This window comes from Leuciscus leuciscus (assembly GCF_965113295.1).
Source record: "Leuciscus leuciscus genome assembly, chromosome: 12".
NCBI classification, from domain to species: Eukaryota; Metazoa; Chordata; class Actinopteri; order Cypriniformes; family Leuciscidae; genus Leuciscus; species Leuciscus leuciscus.
This window is the reverse complement of record NC_138736.1, coordinates 15,511,886-15,524,806: the sequence shown is the minus strand read 5'-3', so window position 1 is coordinate 15,524,806 and position 12,921 is coordinate 15,511,886.

The window sequence follows — 12,921 nt, the reverse complement described above, 5'->3', positions numbered from 1 at the left end:
AGAAAGCCGTCGATTGAATCAGCCCTGCAAACCTGTTGGTAGACAACTTAGTGGATAGTGGAAATATGCACTCAAACACTCTGGAGACAATCCCAGATGACGTCCCACCAGCAGGAGGCCTTAGGGGCAGCCCATCCCGGTCCAGCAGCTCAGCTCAATAGAGACTACATCATTTTTTTCTTATTTTATGTATTGTAAAATTAAATGTTTATGTTGATTTTGATATGTTTAACGTATTTTGTAAATAGTTGGAAAAAGTGCTTTAATGTAGCCTATAGAACAAAGGATTTTCATTTACCAATTTTATTTGAAAAAATAAAAAGGTATAGAATTTGTTTCATGCAGAAAGTATTACTGTCATTACAAAAATAAACAATGTCCAGAACAATTCATTCTCTTTTATTTACACAATTAAAGTAGCATAAAAATAAATGTACATAATTTTTCTTTTAAAAAATAAAAGTGAAAAAAGTTAAACAAGAATATGTAGAACATTTTTCAATCATTCTCTCAAGAAGAGAAAACAGCCTGTCCATCCTCTCCCTTCTTTTCTGTGCACTCCTCGCCTCTGCCTCCCTCTGTAGTTGCATTTCTTCTCTGATCAAGTTCAAAAACCCGTCCTGTCTCGCCGCCTTCGTGCTGGTGCTCCTGCTGGTTCTACTGGTGGTGCTGCCCCTGGCTCCTCCTCACCGTGGGCACCCACTACTGAACTCGGCCCTCAGGGATTGAGGCGATGAGGACAGGGGGGTTGGTGCAATGCCTCTGTCCCAACACCTCATCCATGAGGACAAACCAGGGCCAAGTTTCAGCAGTGGGTTTCCAACTCACACCCTCTCCTGTCCCAGGACACTTGCAAACCTAAAGGCAGAGCAAATGAACCATGGCTTGTTAACAACAACAGGACAATACATTTCAGCAAAGATGTGTGTATTACTTTTCTTTATATATATATATATATATATATATATATATATATATATATATATATATATATATATATATATATAAACCCATTTTTTCCTGAATTGTTCTAAAAAAGCAGAAAAGGGTACTTAACACAGAGGAGCAATCTTAAGTGCATTGTTAACACTGCAAAATATGACACATCAAAATCATATTTCTGTATACTAAAATTTGGTTAAAACCACATAGCATGACAGCACTACAAAAACACATAAAAGTGAAACCCCATTGCCTTATCTACTGCTTTTCTTATTATTTGGGGCTTTATTGGGTGAGTGATTTCTTATAATACACAAGTGCAAATATTACAAATAGGTCGTTAAACTAATAACGTTATTACCACAAGTTTTGCCTAAAACTACCTGATAAATGTAGCCACGCAATGGTGACGAAGAAGTTTATAAGAAATTGTAACTCTGGTTTCGCTAGCTATTTGAGTAAATTAAAACATAATACTTACATTTAAATGTGAATTTGCTGTCCACCACCGATCTCTAGTCTCGGCCGCCTTTAAAAATAAATAAATAAATGCTGTCGTCAACGGCGCGCAATGACTTATGGGGTAGAATAGGCCGCTAAGTGTCCATTTATGTATCCTTCTTTTCACGGGGAAACGAAGGGTGCATTTGGCGTCGCTTTTGAATCAGGGAAGCCTTCATCGCGGCGCAATGACGCAACCGGCCTTCGAATACGGCCTTCGAAGGATGGAGAATTGAATTGGGACAGCCTTCATCGAGCCGCGGTGACGCAATCGGCCTTCAAATGCGACCTTCCAAGGATGCAGCCTTTGAATTGGGACGTCCTTCGTCACGCCGCGGTGACGCAATCGGCCTTCAAATACAGCCATCCGGCCTTCAAATACGGCCTTCGAAGGATGCAGCCTTCACTTTGGGACACAGCGACCGTGTTACACATTCACAGGTCAAACACACAGTACAACAAAGTGCAGGCAAAGAAAAACAGAGCTCCCTCCAGAGGAATTCCAGGGCTCTTTATAGTCCAGGCCTCTTTCCCTGTTCCAACCACCAACGGCTTCTCATTAAGTCCAGGACCAATCCTAAAGGAGGAGAAGGAGACAACAGGAACAACAACAAAAGCATCACAACCGTAACAGCCCCACCCTTAAAATTACAAATTATTTGTAATCACAAAACAATTCTTAATCCTCAAGGTTACATGGTGCACGTGACAAGGCATCAGCAAACACATTCTCACATCCCTTCTTGTGCCGAATTTCCATATTAAAACCTTGTATCAAAAGAGACCAGCGCATCAGTCTTTGATTTGAATTCGACATTCGGAACAGAAAAACCAGGGGATTATGGTCCGTATACACCAGGATAGGGACATTACAAGCATCAAGATAAATTTCGAAATGCTGAAGTGCAAGCAACAGCGCAAGAGCCTCTTTTTCGATTGTACTATAATGTTGCTGCGATTTTGTAAATTTCCTTGAAAAATAAGATACTGGGTGATCAATTCCTGTATCATCCTCCTGAATAAGGACTGCTCCTGCTCCCACCTCAACTCGCATCAACTTCCAATTTAAATGGTCGTGAAAAATCCGGAGCTGATAGAACTGGGGCACTACACAACAACGTTTTAACAGCATCAAATGCTGACTGACACTCTGAACTCCACTCAAAAACGTTGGATTGACTCAGTAAGTTAGTAAGGGGTGACGCAACTTCAGCAAAGTTCTTGCAAAAAGCACGGTAGTATCCCGTCATTCCCAAGAAACGACGCAACTCTCGTTTCGTTTTGGGAGCTGGAAAGTCAATTATGCACTCAATTTTAACATTGACGGGACGCACCTGTCCTTGACCCACACATTTCCCAAGATATGTCACGACCGCTTTACCGAACTCACATTTGGCAAGATTCAATGTAAGAGATGCATTACTTAGTCGATGAAAAACTGTATACAGACTTGTTAGATGCTGTTCCCAGTCAGATGAATAAACGACAATGTCATCCAGGTATGCCTCACAGTTTTCTACCCCAGCCAGCACTATTCTCATTAGGCGTTGGAAAGTGGCGGGTGCATTTCGCATCCCAAAAGCCATCCTCTTGTACTGCAGGAAGTGATCAGGCGTAACAAAGGCAGAGATTTCTGAAGCCCTGGCGGTCAAAGGTACCTGCCAGTAACCTTTTAACAGGTCGAGCTTAGTCACAAACTTTGCAGCGCCAACCCGGTCAATACAATCATCCATCCTTGGTAAAGGATAGGAATCAGGTTTCGTGATGGAATTTACCTTGCGGTAATCTGTGCAAAATCGAAATTTTTCCATCTGATTTAGGCACCAACAGACAGGGTGAGCTCCATGGACTGGAACTTGGCACAGCAAAACCGTGTTCTAACAAGTATGCAGACTCTTCTTGCATTATTTCTCTCTTGATGGGGTTTACACGATAGGAATTTTGCTTGATAGGAGAGCAATCACCCACATCAATATCATGTTCCAACACTGTGGTTTGACTAGGCACATCAGAAAAAAAGAGCAGGGAACTTTTTAATAAGCGTAACAACATCACTTTGACACGCTTCACTCAAGTAACTCAAATGGGACTTTAAGTCTACTAAAAGCTTCGAATTGTCCAACAGAGCACATGATACCTTTGACCCGAGAACTTTGCCTGCAATGGGGACCCTGGAAGAGGAAGGAAGACAAGCACCAAATCACCTTCCTGAAAACTTCGATAAACACTCTTTTTATCAAAGCGGGTCTTCATTTTAATTTGAGTGCGGCCCAACTCCGAAAGTGCCACTTCACGAGCTTGTTGTAGGCGTTCTCTGAAGGAATTCACAAACTCAAGTACGCTCGTTTGGGGGGTTGTCTCTGCCAGCAACTGTTCACGAAACAGTTTTAACGGGCCCCGCATAGTGTGCCCGAACACTAATTCGGCAGGACTAAAACCTAAGGATTCCTGAACGGTTTCTCGTACAGCAAACATGACCAAGGGAACGCCCTCATCCCAATCTTTCCCAGTTTCAAAACAGTACATACGCAACATGCTTTTCAAGGTCTGATGAAAGCGTTCTAGTGCTCCCTGTGACTCTGGGTGATAGGCACTAGAAAGTTTATGCTTTACAGACAAACAGTCCAGAACCTGAGAAAACAGTTTGGAGGTAAAATTTGTACCTTGATCTGACTGTATAACTCTGGGAATACCAAATGTGGAGAAAAATTTGACCAGTTCTTTAGTCAAATTCTTAGCTCTAATGGTACGCATAGGAATCGCCTCGGGGTACCGAGTAGCAGCACACATTAGAGTCAGCAAATACTGATAACCAAACTTAGTCTTGGGTAATGGACCGACGCAATCAATAATAATTCTCTCAAATGGATCCGACACAATTGGAATAGGATGAAGAGGAGCACTAGGAATTCCCTGATTAGGTTTACCAGCTAGCTGGCACACATGACACGATCGACAGTACTCTGAAACCGCTTTTTTTCAAGCCAGGCCAAAAAAAAATAGCGAAGGATGCGACTGAAATTCTTGATTACTCCGAGATGACCAGAGAGAGCATGATCATGAGCTAAACACAAAATCTGTCCACGATAATTCTGAGGGACCACTACTTGAAACACAGTCTTCCAGCTCAGATCCTTCTCTGATGGGGACCACTTACGCATAAGCACTCCATCCTCCCAAACATAAGCCACATCTTTATCTACTACTTCATCTTTTTGTACAGCCTCAGCGAGACACCTGACTAGAGACGGGTCAGCTTTCTGTGCAGCTGCCAGCTGTTCTTTTCCGGCCCCAAGCATAGACTCCAACTGGACTGCAACATCCTGGTCAGAAACACACACATTAGGAGAAACATCCTGCATACTTTCATTTCTATCAACTTTATCAGTCATGCATGTTTCAGACACATCTAAACATCAAACTTTTTAGTCTGAGCACGGGTTACCGCACAGGCAGTAAAAACAGAAGGAAACTGTTGGCCTACATCAAGCTGTTCACAAAACCCAGACACATCTGGCTTGTCCACAACAATGGGCTGAGGAAACACCTTACCACCAGCAATATCATTGCCTAATATCAGACCTACTCCTTCTATCAGAAGCTGAGCACGTACTCCCAAACTTACAATTCCTGTGAACAAATCAGATTGAAGGTAAACGGAGTGCAGGGGAACTTTAACACAGCCAAGCTCAATGCCACGGATTAACACGCTTGATCCGCAATACGACTTTTCTGAGAAATCTAGTGCACTTTCCACAATAAAAGATTGAACCGAACCAGTATCTCGCAAGATCGTAATCGGCTTCAAATTTCCCTGCTTTCCTGAGAGAGATAATGAACCATCCATAATAAATGGGCAGTATAAGTTTGTATGCGGATTACTAGAATTAAAGGGATAGTTCACTTTGAAATTAATTTTTGGTATGTTTTAGCTTACCTCAAGTGCATCCAAGATGTAGGTGTCTTTTTTTCCGCAGTAGTTTCAATTTTGATATATTTAGGTCAAACCGTTCTTGTCTGTCAGTCATATAATGCAGGTCTATGGTCACTTGTCTCAAAGAGCATGCACAGAGTCCAAATTAAAACAATTCCCCGTCGTCCAAATTAAAACAATTCCCCGTCGTCCAAATTAAACAATTCCCCATCGTAAGTACACATTGATGGCCTAAGACACGAAACGAGCAGTTTGTGTGAGAAAACGAACAGTATTTATATCGTTTTTACCACTTATACGCAGCCATGTCCAAGTGATCTGATCTGACGTGTACGCAGACTGGTGCATAGATATATACACACTAGATGTCGCCTTGTCCACGGCAGTTCATTGGAACGAATGTCTTTAAGGCGACATCTAAGTTACTATTGTGATTCTTAATATTCCAGATTAGTAATATTATATCAAATTAAAAAAAAAGGCAGTTGACTAAAATCTTCCATATCACAAATGTGAAAGCAAAATGGCCAGGATCTGTGCATTACTTAAGCATTCACATTTATTGAAAGTGGTAAGGAAAGTTCCACAATTAAATATCAACCTCACTGTATTACATACACTTATGCTGATCCTAACAGAACTGCAATTTTTCATAGGTGATTATGACATGTTCCTGCCTGCAGACAGGTGTTTTATGGCCCCATTCCCTGACCCAAACCAGTTACAATGCAGCTCTAGCCAGGACAAGGGCACACAATGAAATGAACTTAAAGGGAAGATTTCAGTGTCTGATAAGTCTGAGGGTTGCACACCTGACAGGGCCTGTGACATTGTTGCATGTGCCATATTACACAACATTGCCAAAAAACCCAAACACTTTTCATTAAATGTTTAATAAAAGACAAATATGCTTAGTTCCTTGAGTTTTATTTCAATTGTTCTTTGTAAAGAAAAGCCAGTGGTCAAGTGCCTGCAACATCAGATATTAGACACATGCCTCATGCAACAAATAAAAAGGAAAAGTTGGCTATCCACTGCCCACCTGTAGGCCTATGTCTCCTCTGTCTGTGCAGACTCTTCTGTAGGCCTTTCTGTAGATGTGGAATCCTGCAACTTATATTGCAGCCATAAAGCATACAAGTATAAATTAAGTAAAGTCATTTATGCACTTGCAGGTAGGCTAGTTCCTCCATATGACAGTTATCTGAGAGGGTTTATTCACTGTCCAGTGCAATGGAAACAAATGGACATTACAAAGTATTATACTTTCTTTACTTTGGAAAGTTAGAAAATGTCCACTTACTGCACATATTTCAGCCACCACTTTATTGGGAACAGATACAAGTGTTGGTGTATTATGTAAAGGTGCACAAAAGAGGATAAAAAAAAAATATATATTTTTACATTAACATAAGTTAAAAGCAATTCATCATTACTCAAGATTTTACAGTTGAAATGACTATACGGCCTTAATTTAATGCAGCAAAAATTATTTTACAGTGTAGGCTACTAAGATCTTTTTTGTTTTCTCAGCCTTTTTCTTGGTTGCTTTTATAAACAGACAACCATTTATTTAACAGTGTCTTTTATAAAAGAGACTATAATATAGGCTAACTAAAAAATACCATTATGTAGAATATTTTTGTACTTCACTTTTATTTGTTTCGATGTTCTAGTGTGGTGACTCTGACATTACAATGAACAAAGTAATTATGCAATTATTAAAATACAAATATATAGGCTAATAACGTGATAAAATACATATAACATGGCCACTTCTAACGGATTTAAATTGTCTGCTACTTTTTGCCAGCCCTCTCTCCTGGCTTTTGCAGACTTTGAGGTGTTCCCTGGCGTTTTAATTAAACATTAAAATTCCGAATAAACTTGGACTATACATAGTTCCCACATGACGTCACAACATACGGGCATTTGCCGACCCGGCGCCATTTCTGTGGGCATGCTGTGGGCAGAACATTAGAAGAAGAAGCTGAAAAGAGTTAATTTCGTGATAAAAAGGGAAAATGGTCATCTCCTGCTGGGTCAATGGATGTTCAAATCGTGCCGGAGGTTCAGTTAAATTTGGATTTTACAGTATACCCGTCATTAGACTTCATGAATGTGACGTTAAGCGTCAGAACAACGATGGAGGTTATGGCTGGCGAGGATAAACAGGAAAGAAACTCCCTCAAAACACGCAAGAATTTATTGTGTTTTATTGCGAGTGTACACAAATATAAGTTAACACTTTGCAGTTTGAATGATGTCCTGTATACAAAATGACGAAGTATTAAAAACATACAAAAACCACATTGTTTCCACTGTTCGATCGCGCCCGCGACTCTCTCTTTCACTCTGCCACACGCACACACACATTCCAGCCTTGCAATCTCAGATTATGTCCCTAAAGAACCCGCGTATAAAGTAGTTCCGCATTAACCGTTACATTAATTAATTTGCACGCGAGTTTTGTTTATTTTCATGCCGTGTATTCATATTCATGCACATATTTCCAGGCTCGGAATTGCTCACATGTGTTAAAACTCCTAGCCAATACCAGATAATGGTACACATGGATAATACTGTATCTGAGGCAAAGCTGCAAAATCAGTGCTCAGTTTAGCGCATACGGATCCACACCATTTATGACTAAATGTTCGCATTGTACCTCTCTCTGTCTTGGTAGTGGCGCAGTGGATAAGACACATGCCTTTGGTGTGAGAGACCCAGGTTCGAATCCACTGTGAGACACCAATGTGTCCCTGAGCAAGACACTTAACCCCTAGTTGCTCCAGAGGCGTGCGACCTCTGACATATATATAGCAATTGTAAGTCGCCTTGGATAAAAGCGTCAGCTAAATGAATAAATGTAAATGTAAATGTCTTGTGTTAATAGAGTCTCTTTATAATCTCTGTCACTTTGTCTATTCATGATTTTCGTAACATTATAAATAGAAAGAAATATTCGAAATTTGCTTGTAAAACTCTATACTGTCTATGTTAAAACTTTGTAAACACAGCAGCTTATGCCCTCAAAGATGGCGTCTCCGGGGAGGTCACGTGACATTAATTGGCCTGTGGGAACTATGTATTAGTTCTTGCTCTGCTGAGGAGAAAAACTGAGCGCGCCCTTTGGCCACGCTGAGCAGCCAATAGCAGCGTTGCTGATCAATGTTTCTACTATCGATACATATCCCCTTTTCAACCAGCGCATGAACGCGCAATTATCTCACTAACTCAATCCAGCTATACTAATCATAACCGGCAGGTGTGTTCGAAGAACCTAATTAGCCAGATCATGATTACCACGATGATATCATCTTGGATGTCTCATTTGATCTCGGATGTTCTAAGCAACGTACGAAGAACGGGCCCCTGAGGTTTAAGGAGGTCTGCGCGGGACTGTTTTTTTTTCGTCCCGCTCCCACAAGGTTCTATTCAGCAACCGCTTAAAATACACTCTGTTCACCCGCTTTATTTTATATACCTGACGGGTCCACACAATTTAGATCTCGTTTCCAGAATCTCACATTCAAATGTTTCTAACAGAAAGAGAGAGATTAAGTAGCCTATAACAATTATAAATGCTATACAAAAATTGTGTTGTGTCAATATAAATATTATTTTAACATTGTACTGTGTGATGAGGCGTGATAGAAAAATGGTCCCCCACAAGAAAATAATGGCAAAGCCGCAATAGTACTTCTGGTGCAAGTTGTTTTATTAAAGAAAAAAAAAAATATATAAAATAATAAATGAAAAGATGGGGAAACTGGAGCAAAAATATCCAGACAGCCCTTGGCTGTTACGTCCTTCTACAGAAAGGTAAGTACACACAACTACACTTTGTCAAAGTAAGACTCCAAACTACAAAAACCCCCCTTGAACAATCAAACAAGGCTGGCTTTTAAACCAGAAGCTCCACCCACATGGACTCATCCACATTCTTACAGAGGTAAGTATTATAGCTTTACATACATATCTATATACATAACATTAGTGTCAGAAAATCAAATATACACATTCACATTGTGTAACATTCATCACCTAAATATATATATATATATATATATATATATATAAAATACTATATATATATGTATATAAACATCATTCCTTATCATACATGTATTAACTCAACCCTAAACAAACAACATTTACGACAGTCCAGTTACCAGAGCGATCGCGCATGCGCAACGCGGGAATTTACTGATATCCACCCTTCTGGATCGTCACCGGGGTTTGCCATTTGCTTCCGGTAACATGGACAAAGACGCAACATAAACACACAACTAATGACGAAATAACGTGCAGATAAGTACAATAAATATGTATTGCTGAACTTATCTGGTGTTTGTGTGTGTTTATTAAGGGCTATAGGATAGGATGTAGTAATGGAGTGGACATGAATGCGTTATGTATGAAACTGTAGCGTTAACCTGACCCTAGTGTGCACCCAAGGGTAGGATAAACATGTGAACGGTTGAACAGTGGTTCATATACATGTGTGAATACAGTGTTGTCGCGATCGTGACAGAGCCCTCTGTCACATTACCTCCCTCCTCTCCTAGATTGACGAGAACCCGGCAATCTGGATAGGAAATCAGCCGTTAGGTTGTCTTTCCCAGGACGGTGTCTGATCTTAAAGTGGTAGGGCTGCAGTGATAGGTACCATCGTGTTATCCTGGCGTTTCGATCCTTCATTGAGTTTATCCAGGTCAATGCTCGATGGTCTGTTTCAAGATCAAACTCCCTTCCCAGCAAGTAATATCGAAGGCTTTCCAACGCCCACTTGATGGCCAGTCCCTCTTTTTCAACTGTGGAGTATCGAGTCTCCCGTGGTAGCAGTTTACGGCTTAGATAAAGGATTGGGTGTTTCTGGCCTTCCTCTCCTTGTGCCAGTACAGCTCCCAATCCATAGGCGGAAGCATCAACTTGAACTAGAAATCTCTGTGAGAAATTAGGACTCTGAAGCACAGGACTGTTACATAAGCTCTCCTTCAGCTGTTGAAACGCCCGCTCCACTTCTTCGGTCCAGGGGACTGGATTACAAACCATCTTTGTAGTCAAGTTGGTCAGGGGTACCGCAACACTGGAGAACTCTGGTATAAATCTTCGATACCATCCGACTAATCCAAGGAAGGCACGTACCTCTTTCTTTGTCCGAGGTCTTGCACAGTTACGTATGGCCTCCACCTTGTCCACCTGTGGTCGAACCTCGCCGTTGCCTAGCAGGAATCCTAGGTACTGTGTCTCCTGTTTTGCCCACTCACATTTTGAGACATTTAAGGACAAACCTGCCTCACTAACTTTCTGTAAGACTCTGCTCAGGTGCTGTAGATGCTCTTCCCAGCTGCCACTGTAAATGACCACATCATCGAGATACGCCGCACAACAGTCTTCTTCCCCTCGTAGAACCGTATCCATCAACCGTTGGAAGGTAGCTGGAGCTCCATGTAACCCGAACGGCATGGTAGTAAAATGGAACAGTCCTAAGGGTGTTCTGAAGGCGGTGTACTCTCTGGATTCTTGGGCTAAGGGCACCTGCCAGTAACCTTTGCACAGGTCTAACGTGGTGATGTATTTGGCTTGGCCAATCCGTTCCACCAGCTCATCAATCCGAGGCATTGGGTATGCATCAAACCTGGAGACAGCGTTGAGCTTCCGAAAGTCCAGGCAGATCCTCAGTGATCCATCTTTTTTTGGTACCAGGACAATCGGGTTGCTCCATGGGCTGTTTGACGGCTCGATCACCCCCATTTTCCTCATCAACTGAATCTCCCCCTTCAACGGCTCGATCAGTCGTTCAGGCACTCGATAGGGATGTTGTCGAATTGGAGTTGAGTCAGTGAGCTTGATCGTGTGTTCAATCAGGTTGGTTCTTCCTGGCTCTGTTTTGAAAAGATTTGGGTGCTTATCTACGATCTGTAGCAACTGCCCCCTCTGTTCTTCTTCCAAATGTTCCAGGGTTATCTTTGCCGGAGATCTCTGTAAAGCCACGTCTTCCATCTCGTCCTCACCCTCCTCCTCTCCTTCTGGGGCTCCTTTGCAGGCAAACAATACTTTCCCTTTATCTGCTGCCCTCTCACGCCACTCTTTCAGGAGGTTGATATGGTACACCTGGCTGGACTTTCCCCTCTCCGGATGCAATACCTCATAAGTAACCGGTCCCACTCGTCTCTGGATCTCATAAGGTCCTTGCCACTTTGCTAATAGCTTGTTCGTTGATGACGGTAGTAACAATAGTACTTTCTGCCCCGGTTGGTATTCTCTGTGACGGGCATGCCGGTCATACCACGTTTTCTGTGCCTTCTGGGCCACTTCCAAGTTTTCGATGGCTTGTTCTCGGTACTTCTCTAACCGGTCTCTCATCTGCAGCACGTACTGAAGAATGCCCAGATCACCAGTCGCGATTCTTGTCGGAGCCTCCCAGCTTTTTCTCAGCAGGTCAAGTGGACCCTGAACAGACCATCCGTACACCAATTCAAAAGGCGAAAACCCTGTTGATGCTTGGGGTACCTCTCTATATGCAAAAAGTATAAATGGCAACCACTTGTCCCAGTCTTTCCCTGTGTCACTGACGAACTTCTTCAGCATGTTCTTTAGTGTTTGGTTAAATCTCTCAACTAGTCCATCCGTCTGTGGATGGTAGGGACTTGTCTTGATCGACTGGATACCCAGCTGTCTGTGGAGGTTCTTCATCAAACTCGATGTAAAGTTGGTGCCTTGGTCTGTGATGATCTCATCTGGGATCCCGACTCTGGAAAACATTTGCACAAGAGCACTGATTACCTTGGCAGTTGTGATCGATCTTAGGGGAAACGCTTCAGGGTACCGAGTAGCGTAGTCACACACTACCAAGATGTACTGGTGACCAAGACTGCTCTTCTCCAGAGGTCCAACTATGTCCATTGCAATTCTTCGGAATGGAGTGGAGATCACCGGCAACGGACACAGAGGTACTCTGTTTGATCTGCGAACAGCACTGGTTTTTTGACAAACAGGACATGTGGCACAGTATGTGAGTACATCAGTATACATGGAAGGCCAAAAAAACCGAGTGCTGAGTCTTTGGTATGTTTTCTGGTGTGCAAGATGTCCTGACCATGGTATAGTATGTGCAAGGTGTAACACCAGAGACCTACAACATTTTGGAACGACAAGACGTGTAACACCATCAGACATCACATACAAAATACCATTCTGCAAAACATACATTTCAGCCCCAAGAGTTTGTACTTTCCTCTCATCATTACCTACTTTGGCAAATAACGGCCTTAAAGTAACATCCGCCTCCTGTAACTGGGCAATTTTGTCTGGAATCTTCCAATCTCCGCCCTCTAGACCATCTGTTGACACGTTGGGTGTTGGTATACCCAAATACTTTGCCATTCGGCGTTGCCGACGTGTTTTTCTAGGTTTGTTACAACTCTGGATCAGACTATCATCCAAGTCTGGCAGAGGTTGTAAACCAGCATTGGCTTGAGCTCGTGTGAGCACTGGACATGATACCACAGTTAAAGTTTTCGCGGGTTTATCACACC